This window comes from Nerophis ophidion, linkage group LG10, assembly GCF_033978795.1.
Source record: "Nerophis ophidion isolate RoL-2023_Sa linkage group LG10, RoL_Noph_v1.0, whole genome shotgun sequence".
Lineage (NCBI taxonomy): Eukaryota > Metazoa > Chordata > Actinopteri > Syngnathiformes > Syngnathidae > Nerophis > Nerophis ophidion.
Window position 1 is genome coordinate 16,893,168 of NC_084620.1, and position 18,116 is coordinate 16,911,283.

General features: G+C 39.7%; 1 long non-coding RNA gene across 1 annotated transcript in view; it reads left to right on the plus strand.

The window, feature by feature from the left end:
• Positions 1-17,838, plus strand: part of LOC133559854 (uncharacterized) — a 37,523-nt gene extending 19,685 nt beyond the window's left edge. Inside the window, exon 3 of the long non-coding RNA XR_009808294.1 lies at positions 17,462-17,838. This is a non-coding gene — a long non-coding RNA (uncharacterized LOC133559854). The remainder of the gene's footprint in view (positions 1-17,461) is intronic.
• Positions 17,839-18,116: the final 278 nt, after the last annotated feature.

The window sequence follows — 18,116 nt, forward strand, 5'->3', positions numbered from 1 at the left end:
ATATTACAGGACTGGTGACATAACACCAATGAGGGTGTCGATATGACGTCAGGCTTTGAACTAAGTGCACTCTGCGGAAATTCCCAAAGGAATTAACAGAAAGAGAGATTATTTGTTCCAGAGTCAAGCTGGAACAAATGTTTTATTTTCATGTCAGATTCCAGATAATACAATGATAATGCTTTGGAACAACAGTTAGTAACGCACAATATTCTTCTATAGGACAATATTAATTTAGTAGTTTTGCACAACTTTAAAGGAGTATTAACCCAATTTGTGATATACTGTACAGTCCCAGAAAGTACCAAAAGTTGTCTTTCTAATTTGATATCAAGAGAAAGTTTTTTAGAAACATTTAAATAGTACTCTACAAAAGGGATGTACTGCATTGTTTGCTGTTAGTAGCATGCGTGGCCCAAAACAATATTTTATTTGTGGCTTCATTTTGGTCCTAAATTTTACGTCTTTGTCCTCATCAAACTCAGATCCAAATACACAAATTGAATTATTGACTTAATTGGGTTAAAAATAGCTTTTTCAAACACATGTAAACAGCAAATTTTAAAATGTCGAAATAAAAAAAATAAGATTTTGTTATTAAACTATTAAAATTAATTAACACACCCATCAAATTAGAATATATATTGTAGCGTCCCGGAAGAGTTAGTGCTGCAAACATTTCTGGTAATTTGTTCTGTTGTGTTTATGTTGTGTTACGGTGCGGATGTTCTCCCGAAATATGTTTGTCATTCCTGTTTGGTGTGGGTTCACAGTGTGGCACATATTTGTAAGTGTTAGTTGTTTATACGGCCACCCTCAGTGTGACCTGTGTGGCTGTTGACCAAGTATGCGTTGCATTCACTTATGTGTGTGAAAAGCCGTAGATTTTATGTGACTGGGCCGGCATGCAAAGGCAGTGCCTGTAATGTTTATTGGTGCACTGTCAGCGGCGGCGGCGATGGCCAAGAAGAACGCGGAGTTGGAATATAATTACATTGGAAGTTATAATGCATAGTAGGCTACTGCCAGCTACTGCACTGGAGTTGTAACTACAAGCTCCATTCACAGACAGAGTCCCGTTGCTTTTATGAGCAGTCGAGCGGGTCAAAAGCAGAAAAAAAAAAACAACAACTTCCATCCATCGATCCATTCAAAACAACTTTTTTATTTTTTATTTTTTTTATTTTTTCCTTCTATTTGTGGCGGCCGTAATTCTTTCGTGGCGGGCCGCCACAAATAAATTAATGTTTCGTAAGCAATGATATATATAAATATATATATATATATATATATATATATATAACTTTATTTATATATATATATATATATATATATATATATACACACACACACACACACACACACAAACCCCGTTTCCATATGAGTAAGGGAATTGTGTTAGATGTAAATATAAACTAAATACAATGATTTGCAAATTCCTCTCAGCTCATACTCAGTTGAATATGCCACAAAGACAACATATTTCATGTTCAAACCGGCAAACTTTTTTTTTCTGCAAATAATCATAAACTTTAGAATTTGATGCCAACAACACGTGACAAAGAAGTTGGGAAAGGTGGCAATAAATAGTGATAAAGTTGAGGAATGCTCATCAATCACTTATTTGGAACATCCCACAGGTGTGCAGGCTAATTGGGAACAGGTGGGTGCCATGATTGGGTATAAAAACAGCTTCCCAAAAAATGCTCAGTTTTTCACAAGAAAGGATGGGGCGAGGTACACCCCTTTGTCCACAACTGCATGTGCAAATAGTCAAACAGTTTAAGAAAAACGTTTCTCAAAGTGCAATTGCCAGAAATTTAGGGATTTCAACATCTACGGTCCATAATATCATCAAAAGGTTCAAAGAATCTGGAGAAATCACTCCACGTAAGCAGCATGGCTGGAAACTAACATTGAATGACCGTGACATTTGATCCCTTAGACGGCACTGTATCAAAAACCGACATCAATCTCTAAAGGATATCACCACATGTGCTCAGGAACACTCCAGAAAACCTCTGTCACTAAATACAGTTTGTCGCTTCATCTGTAAGTGCAAGTTAAAGCTCTACTATGCAAAATGAAAACCATTTATCAACAACATCCAGAAACGCCGCTGGCTTCTCTGGCCCCGAGATCATCTAAGATGGACAAATGCAAAGTGGAAAAGTGTTCTGTCGTCTGACGAGTCCACATTTCAAATTGTGTTTTGAAATATTCAACACTGTATCATCCAGACCAAAGACGAAGCGAACCATACACACTGTTAGCGACGCAAAGTTTAAAAGCCAGCATCTGTGATGGTATGGGGGTGCATTAGTACCCAAGGCATGGGTATCTTACACATGTGTGAAGGCACCATTAATGCTGAAAGGTACATACATGTTTTGGAACATCATATGCTGCCATCTTAGCGCCGTCTTTTTCATGGACGCCCCTGCTTATTTCATATTTCAGCAAGAATGCCAAGCCACATTCTGCAAGTGTTACAACAGCGTTGCTTCGTAAAAATAGAGTGTGGGGACTTTCCTGGCCCGCCTGCAGTCCAGACCTCTCTCCCATCAAAATTGTGTGGCACATTGTAAAACGTAAAATATGACAGCGGAAACGCCGGATTGTTGAACGACTGAAGCTCTACATAAAACAAGAATGTGAAAGAATTCCACTTTCAAAGCTTCAACAATTAGTTTCCTCAGTTCCGAAACGTTTATTGTGTGTTGTTAAAAGAAAACGTGATGTAACACAGTGGTGAACATGTCCTTTCCCAACTACTTTGGCACGTATTGCAGCCATGAAATTCTAAGTTAATTATTTGCAAAAAAAAAAAAAAGAAAAGTTTGAGTTTGAACATCAAAAAATCTTGTCTTTGCAGTGCATTCTATTGAATATGGGATTTGCAAATCATTGTATTCCGTTTATATTTACATTTAACACAATTTCTCATATGGAAACGGGCTTTCCATATGTGTTGGGTTTATATATATATATATATATATATATATATATATATATATATATGTGTATATATATATATATATATATATATATATATACACATATATATATATATATATATATACACATATATATATATATATATATATATATACACATATATATATATATATATATATATATATATACACATATATATATATATATATATATATGTGTGTGTGTGTGTGTGTGCCTGTCTGTGTATATATATATATATATATATATATATATATATATATATGTGTGTGTGTGTGTGTGTGTGTGTGTGTGTGTGTATATATATATATATATACATACATACATACATGTATATATATATATATATATATATATATATATATATATATATATATATATATATACATATATATATATATATATGTGTGTGTATGTATGGGTGTTTGTGTGTGTATATATATATATATATATATATATATATATGTGTGTGTATATTTATATACATGTATGTGTGTGTATATGTATATGTATATACACACATACATATATATATATATATATATATATATATATATATATATATATATGTGTGTGTGTGTGTATATACATATACACATACATATATACACACATGCATATATATATTTGTTTGTATGTGTGTGTGTGTGTGTATACATATACACATACATATATACACACATGCATATATATATATATATATATATATACATATATACACACACATACATAAATATATATATATATATATATATATATGTGTGTGTGTGTGTGTGTGTGTGTATATACATATACACATACATATACACATACATGTATATTTTATATGTGTGTGTATGTATATTTTATATGAATGTGTGGATATATATGTGTGTGTATGTCTATATATGTGTGTGTTTGTGTGTATCTTTATATGTGTGTGTGTGTGTATATATATGTGTGTGTGTGTGTATATATATATATATATATATATATATATATATATATATATATATATATATATATATACATATATATATATATATATATATATATATATATATATATATATATATATATGTATATATATATATATACATAATATAATCTGAGACAAAGAGCGACCTGACCTCATGGTTCACAGCTATCAGCAAATCTGGTCTCCCAGGAAGGTTTAAAGCCTGGATGTACCAGCACGGAGTCCTGCCTGGAGTACTCTGGCGTCTGTTAATCTACGAGGTACCAATGACAACAGTGGAGGTACAAGAGAAGACCATCAGCCAATTCCTAAGGAGATGGTTAGGGCTCCCTCGGTTCTTAAGCAGCATGGCTCTTTATGGCCATTCCACCAAGTTGCAGCTCCCTCTCAGGGGACTGTTGGAGAAATTCAAGGTGACCCGCTCCATAGAGGTAATGATGTACAGGGATTCCGCAGATGTCAATGTCGCCTCGGCAGGAATCGTTAAGACCGGGAGGAAGTGGCATGCACAAGAAGCCGTAAGCAGAGCAGAGGCGCGGCTGAGGCACAAAACCTTGGTGGGTACTGTGGCAAGGGGGAGGGCAGGCCTCGGCAGCTTTCCAAAGCCACGCTTGGACCGAGCCCGTGGCAAGGAGAAGAGCTAACTTGTCCAAGAGGAGATCAGTGCAGAGGTGGAGGAAGAACATTGCTGCCGGATGGTCAGCATGTCCAAAAAAGGGGCGAGGACAAGGTGGGAGCATGCAGAACCTCGAAAACACACCTGGGCAGAGCTCTGGAGAGCTGAACCTTTGCGCACAAAATTTCACATACAGTCTGTGTATGATGTCCTCCCATACCCCGCCAACCTGCACATCTGGGCTCTAGCAGACACTCCGGAGTGCAAACTCTGCCAGAGGTGGGGCACCTTGGAGCACATCCTGAGCTGCTGCCCAAAGGCACTAGGGGAGGGGCGGTATCGCTGGCGCCACGACCAAGTTTTAAAAGCCCTGGCGGATTCTATCTGCGCAGTGATACAAAACAGCATGTCCCAGGCTGTCCCGAAGCAGTCAAGCACCTTCATCAGAGCAGGACAGAAGGAAAACTGCCAGCCCAACTTCTCAGGTGGGCTCCTCGCCACCGCTCGTGACTGGCAGCTCCATGTTGACCTGGGAAGGCAACTCAGGTTCCTGGCCAATACCGCTACCATGTCACTCCACCCAGACATGGTATTAACATCGGAGTCAACCAAGCAAGTGGTGCTACTGGAGCTGACTGTCCCCTGGGAGGAGCGGAGTGACAAAGCATATGAGGGAAAGAGGGCCAAATACACTGAGCTTACTCCAGAGTGTCGGAGTAACGGCTGGAGAGCCCGCTGTGAACCAGTCGAAATTGGGTGCAAGGGTTTTGCTGGTCACTCACTACAGCAGGGGTCACCACCGCAGTGCCCGCGGGCACCAGGTAGCCCGTAAGGACCAGATGAGTCGCCCGCTGGCCTGTTCTAAAAATAGCTCAAATAGCAGCACTTACCAGTGAGCTGCCTCTATTTTTCAAATGTTATTTATTTACTATCAAACTGGTCTCGCTTTGCTCGACATTTTTAATTCTAAGAGAGACAAAACTCAAATAGAATTTGAAAATCCAAGAAAATATTTTAAGGACTTTGTCTTCACTTGTTTGAATAAATAAATTATTTTTTTTTCACTTTGCTTCTTATAACTTTTGAGAAAGACAATTTTAGAGAAAAAATACAACCTTAAAAATGATTTTAGGATTTCTAAACACATATACTTTTTTACCTTTTAAATTCTTTCCTCCTCTTTCCTGACAATTTAAATCAATGTTCAAGTAAAAAATGTTTTTTTTATTGTAAAGAATAATAAATACATTTTAATTTAATTCTTCATTTTGGCTTCTGTTTTTTCGACGAAGAATATTTGTGAAATATTTCTTCAAACTTTTTGTGATTAAAATGAAAAAAAAGGATTCTGGCCAATCTAGAAAATCTGTAGAATCAAATTTAAGTCTTATTTGAAAGTCTTTTGAATTTATTTAAAAAATGTTTGTTCTGGAAAATCTAGAATAAATAATGATTTGTCTTTGTTAGAAATATAGCTTGGTCCAATTTGTTATATATTTTAACAAAGTGCAGATTGTATTTTAACCTATTTAAAACATGTCATAAAAATATATATATGTATATATCGTGAGAAAAATCATTAAGATAATCTGTGTATCCACAAAGATAAATATAACTAATTATTAATAATAACATAGATTTAAAGGTAAATTGAGCAAAATGACCTTTTCTGGCAATTTATTTAAGTGTGTATCAAACTGGTAGCCCTTCGCATTAATCAGTACCCAAGAAGTAGCTCTTGGTTTCAAAAACGTTGGTGACCCCTGCACTACAGCGTGTGTTCAGAATCCTTGGCATTAGAGAACTGCAGTCAAGAAAAGCCACCAAGAACATCCTTGAGGCTGTGGATCCGTAGGGGGGATCTGTGGTGCGCTAATGGGACACAGGCCGGGGTCTGATCACCCCCAGCTGGGTCGCCCGGGCAAGGGTGTCTGATGATTAAAGACCCGAAACACCCTATGACTTTGGGTTTATCACTGATGACGTGTCCAAGCATCACCGTGAGGGGTATTCAAGGTTTTTTTTATATATATGTGTCTGTGTATATGTGTGTATATTACAGTGCAAAACATACAACAAAACAATGGTACAAATAAATAAAACAATAAAAAAATAAAACATGATTAGTGAAGAACCTCATTAAAAGTGTCTAGCCTTTTTTTTTTTTAAGTTCAACGCTCTCTGCAGTCATGAGGCTCTCTATCAAGCTGTTCCACAGGTGGGGGCCACAGTAGCTAAATGTTGCCTCACCGTGGGTCGTTGTTCTAATGGAGAACTGGTGCATGCAAAACTGCAGCAGGGGGCTGTGGCCTGTGGGCCGGCTCTAATACTAATCTAATATAATCCCGGGGGCCATAGATAATTCATTCGCGGGCTGGGTATGGCCTGCAGGCAGTGACTTTGACACATAGGCGTTAGAGGCATTTTCCCGTAACGTCCGATGCACAGTCCTAGTCAACAATTGCGGACACTTTATCATTCCATTGCTTAGGCAGAAGTGTCCAAACTTTTAACTTATATTTTGCAGAAAGTAGCAACCACAGTGTTATGTAGTATAAATGCACATCCACTGTACAATTTGATGTTTTTTATGCATCCGTGTATCTTTGATAGGCCTCAAGTTCACAAGATGTACAAAGTCTTCACACTAAGCATCTTGTCACGTAGATAAGAGCGTTGCCATCCAGTCGCGATTTTTAAAAGGAAAATAGAGCCTAATAAATCTCATGAGATGACAGCACAGCACCGATAATGATGAGGGAAGTGATGACTTTCCTGGCAATGCTACTATATTCCCAAAATAAGCCCGCCCTACCCATGCTTGTCTCTCTAGGGCCAATAAACACCCATTATATACAACTCTACTGACAACACAGTCAGTCCCTCGGCTAATGAGCGTGTTACGTCAGCGTTTTGTACCAGATAGAAAAAAAATTACAATTTCTGGATGCACCGTGAGACTAAATGAAAAGGACAGCGGATGAATATTTTAAAAATAGCCATGCTGTGGTTGTGTAAGATGATAGCTCATGTATTCACAATTGTGAAGTTTCTTTTTTTGTATGGGTGCAACTTGACCTATTTTATTTTTCAAAATGTTCTTAAATAATTCACTAGAAGACTGGAACAGCAGTGACGAAACAAGTGTCTCTGACGACATGCGCTGTTTTTTTTTTGCCGGTGGCTTCCAATCATGCTTTTACTAATGGCTGCACTTATTTAGTGTTATTGTGACTCATTTGAAGTTTCTATGCATGCTTGTTTGCCTTTATTTTGATTGTGACACCCTGTAATTGTCTTTCAATATGATTAAAAAAGGCCTGTAGAGGAACAATTGGAAACCTGTAAAAATACCATAGAAAGAGATAAATAGAGAATATTATTGTCATGGAGCACTATTGTAATGCATCACAGCATATCATAGTAATACTATGTGTAGTCACCCCCACAATGGCCTCACATAAAATCATAAAACTTCATTGCAGTACCCTTTGTGCTTTTTTTGGTGGCTATTGTAGACTCTCCCCTTTGCTACAGATCCAATAAAAAGATATGAGAAGAAAGATGGAGTCTGGTAAAAATAAGAGGACACTAAGATCTCACCAATAAAAGCCAACAACAGTGCTTTGAAAATCCCCATCTGTCAAGCTGTAATTAATTCTATTGTATTTGTCCTCCTTTTCAATGTTTTCTTCTGCTATTTCCCTCTCAGAATCATAATTAGGCGCGTCGAAGCGACTCCAAATATTTGTATGCTAATGACTAATGCTAATTTGCCGCATGAGTAGAGGTGGCTACGGCTAACAAGCGCGAGTGTTCTCACAAGGCAAATAATTGAGTGAAACAATCCAGAAGCAGTGAGGCTCGGCGTGCTAATGCGCCGTCTTTCCCCCGACCGAATACAGAAATGTGCATTTAGGTAGCTAATGGCGGAAAATATGCAAATGGCACAACAAAAATCTTGTTTTGGAACAATTTCAAGATTTATTGATGTGCTGGAAAGAATCGCTTTACACTTGTATTAACCTGTGTTGTTCAGGTTTGGATGTTTTATGGTTATTTCATGGGATTTATATTTAACATGAGATAATGGGCCCCATTCAGCAACCGTTCTTAAGAACAAATTTTGTTCTTAGGTCCACTTATGAAGTTTTTAAGGAGTTTTTTTTGTATTCAATGTTTTTCTTAGCTGGAATTTGTGCGTAGGTAAGAACACAATCTACGAGTGCTCCAGAGCACTTTTAGTGTGGCCTATTTGTTACAAGTTCCCTTACGTTTAATGTCCAATATCAAATTTATATATATATATATATATATATATATATATATATATATATATATATATATATATATATATATATACATACATACATATATATATATATATATATATATATATATATATATATATATATATATACATATATATATATATATATATATATATATATATATATATATATACATATATATATATATATATACATATATATATATATATATATATATATACATATATATATATATATATATATATATATATATATATATATATATATATATATATATATATACATATATATATATATATATATATATATATATATATATATATATATATATATATATATATATATATATATATATATATATATATACATATATATATGTGTGCATTAAGGGTGTGGGAAAAAATAGGTTCGAATACGAATCGCGATTCTCACGTTGTGCGATTCAGAATCGATTCTCATTTTAAAAAAATAGATTTTTTTTGTTTATCTTTATTTTGTTATCAATCAACAAAACAATACACAGCAATACCATAACAATGCAATCCAATTCCAAAACCAAACCTGACCCAGCAACACTCAGAACTGCAATAAACAGAGCAATTGAGAGAAGACACAAACACGACACAGAACAAACCAAAAGTAGTGAAACAAAAATGAATATTATCAACAATAGTATCAATATTAGTTATAATTTCAGCATAGCAGTGATTAAAAATCCCTCATTGACATTATCATTAGACATCTATAAAAAGAAACAAACACTAGTGTCACAGTGGCTTACACTTGCATCACATCTCATAAGCTTGACAACACACTGCGTCCAATATTTTCACAAAGATAAAATAAGTCATATTTTTGGTTTGTTTAATAGTTAAAACAAATTTACATTATTGCAATCAGTTGATAAAACATTATCCTTTAAATTTATAAAAGTTAAAAACAAAAAAATCTACTACTCTGCTAGCATGTCAGCAGACTGGGGTAAATCCTATGTATTGAATGAATACGGAATCGTTTTGAATCTGAAAAATATCGTTTTTGAATCGAGAATTGCGGGGTATCGAAAAAATAGATTTATAATCGAATCGCAACCCCAAGAATCGATATTGAATCGAATCGTGGGACACCCAAAGATTCGCAGCTCTAATATGTATGTATAGATGTATATATATATGTATATATGTAGATACATAGATAGATAGATGGTTATATGTATATGTAGATAGATATAACCATCTATCTATGTATCTACATATATAATATGTATTTATGTATATATGTATGTATATATGTATACATGTACATACATAGATAGATAGATGGTTATATGTATATATAGATAGATATAACCATCTATCTATGTATCTACATATATACATACATACATATTAGGGCTGCGAATCTTTGGGTGTCCCACGATTCGATTATAAATCGATTTTTTTCGATACAACGCGATTCTCGATTCAAAAACGTTATTTTTCCGATTCAAAACGATTCTTTAGGCTAGTCCCCCCTTTCTTAAACTTACATTTTGACATTATTTCCCCGCGGGGTTATACGAATTTCTCTTCTGTAATCTGTGTTTTCTCCGTGTGTTTAATGTTCGGCATTTCCGCTGGAATTGTGAATTGTGCCCTTATATGGGTAATTAAGGGCGTTTATATATGCCTTTTGGGGAAATAAGGGCGTGTTTGTATGCAAATTATGATAGAGACGCACAAGTTTGGCATTCAGCAACTTTAAGAACAGCAGATAGTAACAATTTGGCCACTTAAGAACAAATGAATTTGAATGGACTCCTCTTAGGAAATTACTTAGGAAGAAAGATAAGAGGAAATGTTAGGAACTTATTGCTGAATGGGGCCCTAATGTAAGTGTTATGATTTATTTTACTGTTAGATTCCTCTCATCTAGCCTCTAAATGTATTCCCTCCTGTATTCCTGTCGTTATTCTGTCCACAGGCCTTTGTATTTTATTTATTTCGTCATTTAAGATAAAATATCCATGCTATTCACCCGTAGGCCTCCTGGCCTGCAGTCTGAGATGATATTAGACATTTATAATTTAGTTCACACTTGAGGAAGTTTGTACAAATACACACCATGGGAAGACGATTGTGAAGTCTGTGGCCTACCACCTTGAAATACTTTTTTTTTTACCCAAGTGTGGTATTCATATGAAAAGGGAGAAAAATAAAGAAGACTCAGCAGTGTAAATGAAGAGCACATTTGTGAGCTCTTATGTATACACGATAAATATTATAGTAAAGCTGCTGCTGGAATTATTTTTTTTTTTACTGGCTTCGTCTGACCTTAAGCTCCCAACTCTTTACGTATGCACAATGTAGTTCTGTGACGGCGCCCGTGTGACATTAGCATTTCGGTATAGTGGAAAATTACCATATGCGGGCTGTTATCAGGTTTTATTTGAGTGCCAGGGTTCAAACATTCATTGTGGGTATTTGTGTATTTTATGAAACACAATTCATATATAGCTATATCATGCAGATTAGATCAGCGAGCACATGCAGTGTGAAATAATGCAAAAAAGGCAAAGACAGAAACGATGATGCCCTGGCATTGCCTCGTCACATGAAAACAGGATTTTACTGATATATTTACAAAAGTAGATTAGCGTAACACATGAGATACCTTCTGCATTTAGAGGCAAAAGTAATACAAAATGGCGTGTAAATTATCAATAGATTCCATCAAAAGACAACTGCTTAAAAACAGTTAGCGTCGTACGGGCTAATTGCCAATCGATGCTGGCGTGTTTAATTGCTCCCCTTTCAAACTAACTATGCTCTGACGTGTTGGCTGTGAAAAGAATGAGAAATGGGCAAGTTTAGTGAATCTACATGTGGCTATAAAGTCCAAGAGGTCCATGCTTACTTAGTATAATTGCTCGACCACTATTTTAGTGTCACTTTGCTGTCATGTTGTCTTTATAGTTATGATCTATTGTCCTCAAAACAGAAATTTAGTTATCTCCGTTGTTGACATAGTGTGTCAAGCTTTATATAGTGACACTCGATGATAGCAGTGTTTCCCACAGAAAATGGGTTAGTTAAGGTGGTGGGAGAGAGCGTAGCCCGGAATAGGCGGTGGGACGGGGAAGGGGGTGGTTGGGTGTAAGGAACAGTGTAACTCGGCCTGTCGCCATCACGTCTCCACCTCATTGCTGCCAACACACACAGGGATAAACTACATACTCTGATTACACTGAACACAGTTGATTAAAAAAAAATAATAATAACAATATCTTATAATAAATAAAAATATTAGAGAAATAAAGAAGCCTACAATTTTTGGTTGTGTTTTCAGCTCCATTTGCAGAATGGCGACATACGATATATATCTCTATTTATTCCGTAAAGTAAAAAAACAAAACACAAAACAGTCCAAGTTACCTGAGATACTAATTATGTCATTATTAGTAAGCTAATATTTTGATGTTATTTTGTCTAAATTGTCAGACAATGACTTCTCTGATGTCTCCATCATGTCCTGAAGTCTCTTCTTTATCTGGACGTCTTCTTCTACTGCATGTAGCAACTTTGTCTCCATTGGAAGTTTTCCTTTTAGTCTGTAGTCTGTAATTTTTATAAGGATTTTTACAAAATAACATTGGAGAATTACAACAAAATGAACCCAGATTTCCCTCGCCCGGACGTGGGTCACCGGGGGCCCCGCTCTGGAGCCAGGCCCGGAGTTGGGGCACGATGGCGAGCGCCTGGTGGTCGGGCCTGTCCCCATGGGGCCCGGCCGGGCATAGCCCGAAGAGGCAACGTGGGTCATCCCTCCAATGGGCTCACCACTCATAGGAGGGGCCATAGAGGTCGGGTGCATTGTGAGCTGGGCGGCAGCCGAAGGCAGGGCACTTGGCGGTCCGATCCTCGACTCAAGAAGCTAGCTCTTGGGACGTGGAACGTCACCTCACTGGGGGGGAAGGAGCCTGAGCGAAGCGCGAGGTAGAGAAGTTCCGGCTGGATATAGTCGGACTCACCTCGACGCACAGCAAGGGCTCTGGAACCAGTTCTCTCGAGAGGGACTGGACCCTCTTCCACTCTGGCGTTGCCGGCAGTGAGAGGCGACGGGCTAGGGTGGCAATTCTCGTTGCCCCCCGGCTCAAAGCCTGCACGTTTGAGTTCAACCCGGTGGACGAGAGGGTAGCTTCCCTTCGCCTTCGGGTGGGGTGACGGGTCCTGACTGTTGTTTGTGCTTACGCACCAAACAGCAGTTCAGAATACCCACCCTTTTTGGGTACACTCGAGGGAGTACTGGAAAGTGCTCCTCCGGGTGATTCCCTTGTCCTACTGGGAGACTTCAACGCTCATGTTGGCAACGACAGTGAAACCTGGAGAGGCGTGATTGGGAAGAATGGTCGCCCGGATCTAAACCCGAGTGGTGTTTTGTTATTGGACTTTTATGCTCGTCACGGATTGTCCATAACAAACACCATGTTCAAACATAAGGGTGTCCATATGTGCACTTGGCACCAGGACACCCTCTCTTACACCGCAGTTCCATGATCGACTTTGTAGTTGTGTCATCGGATTTGCGGCCTTATGTTTTGGACACTCGGGTGAAGAGAGGGGAGGAGCTTTCTACCGATCAACACCTGGTGGTGAGTTGGCTGCGATGGTGGGGGAGGATGCCGGACAGACCTGGCAGGCCCAAGCGCATTGTGAGGGTCTGCTGGGAACGTCTGGCAGAGTCTCCTGTCAGAGAGAGTTTCAATTCACACCTCCGGGAGAACTTTGAACATGTCACGAGGGAGGTGCGGGACATTGAGTCCGAGTGGACCATGTTCCGAACCTCTATTCTCGAGGCGGCTGATTGGAGCTGTGGCCGCAAGGTTGTTGATGCCTGTCGTGGCGGTAATCCCAGAACCCGTTGGTGGACACCAGCAGTGAGGGATGCCGTCAAGCTGAAGAAGGAGTCCTATCGGGTTCTTTTGGCTCATAGGACTCCGGAGGCAGTGGACGGGTACCGACGGGCCAAGCGGTGTGCAGCTTTAGCGGTCGCGGAGGCAAAAACTCGGACATGGGAAGAGTTCGGGGAAGCCATGGAAAACGACTTCCGGACGGCTTCGAAGCGATTCTGGACTACCATACGGCGCCTCAGGAAGGGGAAGCAGTGCACTATCAACACCGTGTATGGTGCGGATGGTGTTCTGCTGACTTCGACTGCGGATGTTGTGGATCGGTGGAGGGAATACTTCGAAGACCTCCTCAATCCCACCAACACGTCTTTCTTTGAGGAAGCGGTGCCTGGGGAATCTGTAGTGGACTCTCCTATTTCTGGGGCTGAGGTCGCTGAGGTAGTTAAAAAGCTCCTCGGCGGCAAGGCCCCAGGGGTGGATGAGATCCGCCCGGAGTTCTTTAAGGCTCTGGATGCTGTGGGGCTGTCTTGGTTGACAAGACTCTGCAGCATCGCGTGGACATCGGGGGCGGTACCTCTGGATTGGCAGACCGGGGTGGTGGTCCCTCTCTTTAAGAAGGGGGACCGGAGGGTGTGTTCCAACTATCGTGGGATCACACTCCTCAGCCTTCCCGGTAAGGTTTGTTCAGGTGTACTGGAGAGGAGGCTTCGCCGGATAGTCGAACCTCGGATTCAGGAGGAACAGTGTGGTTTTCGTCCTGGTCGTGGAACTGTGGACCAGCTCTATACTCTCGGCAGGGTTCTTGAGGGTGCATGGGAGTTTGCCCAACCAGTCTACATGTGCTTTGTGGACTTGGAGAAGGCATTCGACCGTGTCCCTCGGGAAGTCCTGTGGGGAGTGCTCAGAGAGTATGGGGTATCGGACTGTCTTATTGTGGCAGTCCGCTCCCTGTATGATCAGTGTCAGAGCTTGGTCCGCATTGCCGGCAGTAAGTTGGACACGTTTCCAGTGAGGGTTGGACTCCGCCAAGGCTGTCCTTTGTCACCGATTCTGTTCATAACTTTTATGGACAGAATTTCTAGGCGCAGCCAAGGCGTTGAGGGGTTCCGGTTTGGTGGCCACGGGATTAGGTCTCTGCTTTTTGCAGATGATGTAGTCCTGATGGCTTCATCTGGCTGGGATCTTCAGCTCTCACTGGATCGGTTCGCAGCCGAGTGTGAAGCGACCGGAATGAGAATCAGCACCTCCAAGTCCGAGTCCATGGTTCTCGCCCGGAAAAGGGTGGAGTGCCATCTCCGGGTTGGGGAGGAGACCCTGCCCCAAGTGGAGGAGTTCAAGTACCTAGGAGTCTTGTTCACGAGTGGGGGAAGAGTGGATCGTGAGATCGACAGGCGGATCGGTGCGGCGTCTTCAGTAATGCGGACGTTGTATCGATCCGTTGTGGTGAAGAAGGAGCTGAGCCGGAAGGCAAAGCTCTCAATTTACCGGTCGATCTACGTTCCCATCCTCACCTATGGTCATGAGCTTTGGGTCATGACCGAAAGGATAAGATCACGGGTACAAGCGGCCGAAATGAGTTTCCTCCGCCGGGTGGCGGGGCTCTCCCTTAGAGATAGGGTGAGAAGCTCTGCCATCCGGGAAGAGCTCAACGTAAAGCCGCTGCTCCTCCACATCGAGAGGAGCCAGATGAAGTGGTTCGGGCATCTGGTCAGGATGCCACCCGAACGCCTCCCTAGGGATGTGTTTAGGGCACGTCCAGCTGGTAGGAGGCCACGGGGAAGACCCAGGACACGTTGGGAAGACTATGTCTCTCGGCTGGCCTGGGAACGCCTCGGGATCCCCCGGGAAGAGCTAGACGAAGTGGCTGGAGATAGGGAAGTCTGGGCTTCCCTGCTTAGGCTGCTGCCCCCGTGACCCGACCTCGGATAAGCGGAAGATGATGGATGGATGGATGGATGGAACATTGGAGAATCAGGAATACAATATTTGGGATAAACCCACTTTACTACAGGTGTACGATAGTGACATTGTTTACAACATGTCAAATGGCCCTCAACAACTCCTGGAAACAATGTGTCAATAGAGCACTTCAAAGTATTTTAATTTTGACAGAAAAAAATAACATTTAACGCAACTGCAGTTTTACTTAACTCAATATTATTTATTACAAGAAACTACTCAAAGCATTTTAATGTAACCCTATTTAAATAAATCTAAAGAAACCTGAACGTTAATATATGCTTGCTGTCTTGACTTCGGATTCCAAAGCAAGTATTTTTGTCACACTGTTGTCAAACAATGATCATATTCGAACAAACTGACAAAACATGATTTCACATTGTTGAAAGTGGGCATCTTAGAAAGCATTTGTAATTGCAGTGCAGTTTATATAAAAAATATTTTGATGCCCCAGATAAACAACATATATCTGCCTTTTAACAATATTACTTCCTATCAATGAAGTTAGCACCCACATACCTGTAGTAGAGCTCTTCCCTCTTTCACCACAAAAGATTGTGGATTGTTCCCATTGGAATCTGGCTGCTCTTGTACATCATTCGGCATATCTTTGTCTGTGACCAGGCTGTCAAAGGTGAATGGAGAATCCGAACTCCTGTGAGAGCTTGTGTCGATATCTGATGTTTCCATTCCAAATTTAATGGATGTACAAACCCCTTTTCCATATGAGTTAGGAAATTGGGTTAGATGTAAGTATAAACGAAATACAATGATTTGCAAATCATGTTCAACCCATATTCAATTGAATATGCTACAAGGACAACATATTTGATGTTTAAACTGATAATTTTTTTTTTTTTTGCAAATAATAATTACCTTTACAATTTGATGCCAACAACACATGAAAAAGAAGTTGGGGAAGGTGGCAATAAATACTGATAAAGTATTTATTGTACGGATGCGCAGGCTAATTGGGAACAGGTGGGTGCAATGAATGGGTATAAAAACAGCTTCCCAAAAAATGCTCAGTCTTTCACAAGAAAGGATGGAGCAAGCTACACCCCTTTGTCCACAACTGCTTGAGCAAATAGTCCAACCGTTTAAGAGCAACGTTTCTTAAAGTGCAATTGCAAGAAATTTAGGGATTTAAACATCTATTGTCCATAATATCATCAAAAGGTTCAGAGAATCTGGAGAAATCACTGCACGTAAGCGGCATGGCCGGAAACCAACATGGATTGACCGTGACCTTCGATCCCTCAGACGGCACTGTATCAAAAACCGACGTCAATCTCTAAAGGATATCACCACATGGGCTCAGGAACACTTCAGAAAACCACTGTTACTAAATTCAGCTCTTCGCTACATCTGTAAGTGCAAGTTAAAGCTCTACTATGCAAAGTGAAAGCCATTTATCAACAACATCCAGAAACGCCACCGGCTTCTCTGGGCCCGAGATCATCTAAGATGGACTGATGCAAAGTGGAAAAGTGTTCTGTCGTCTGACGAGTCCACATTTCAAATTGTTTTTGGAAATATATGACATTGTGTCATCCGGACCAAAAGGGAAGCGAACTATCCAGACTATTATCAACGTAAAGTTCAAAAGCCCAGCGTGTGTCATGGTATGTAGGTGCATTAGTGCCCAACTCATGGGTAACTTACACATCTGTGAAGGCACCATTCGTGCTGAAAGGTACATACAGGTTTTGGAACAACATATGTTGCCATCTTATTGCTGTCTTTTTCATGAACGCCTCTGCTTATTTCAGCAAGACAATGCCAAGCCACATTCAGCACGTGTTACAACAGCGTGGCTTCGTACAAAAAGTGTGCGGCTACTTTCCTGGCCCGCCTGCAGTCCAGACCTGTCTCCCATCGAAAATGTGTGGCGCATTATGAAGCGGAAAATACGACAGCGGAGATCCCGGACTGTTGAATGACTGAAGATCTACATAAAACAAGAATGAGAAAGAATTCCACTTTCAAAGCTTCAACAATTAGTTTCCTCAGTTTCCAAACGTATATTGAGTGTTGTTAAAAGAAAAGGTGATATAACACAGTGGTGAACATGCCCTTTCCCAACTACTTTGGCACGTGTTGCAGCCATGAAATTCTAAGTTAATTATTATTTGCAAAAAAAAATAAAGTTTATGGGTTTGAACATCAACTATCTTGTCTTTTTAGTGCATTCAATTGAATATGGGTTGAAAAGGATTTGCAAATCATTGTATTCCGTTTATATTTCCATCTAACACAATATCCCAACCCATAAGGAAATGGGGTTTGTATGAAATATTGCACAAAACAGGAATACATAACTGTTAGATTGGAAATAGACAGGAATCTATTGAAACTAATGAGTATAAGTATTTGTAACTTTATTATATATCCATGCTCTTGTCCTTGAATGTGATGTATCACCAA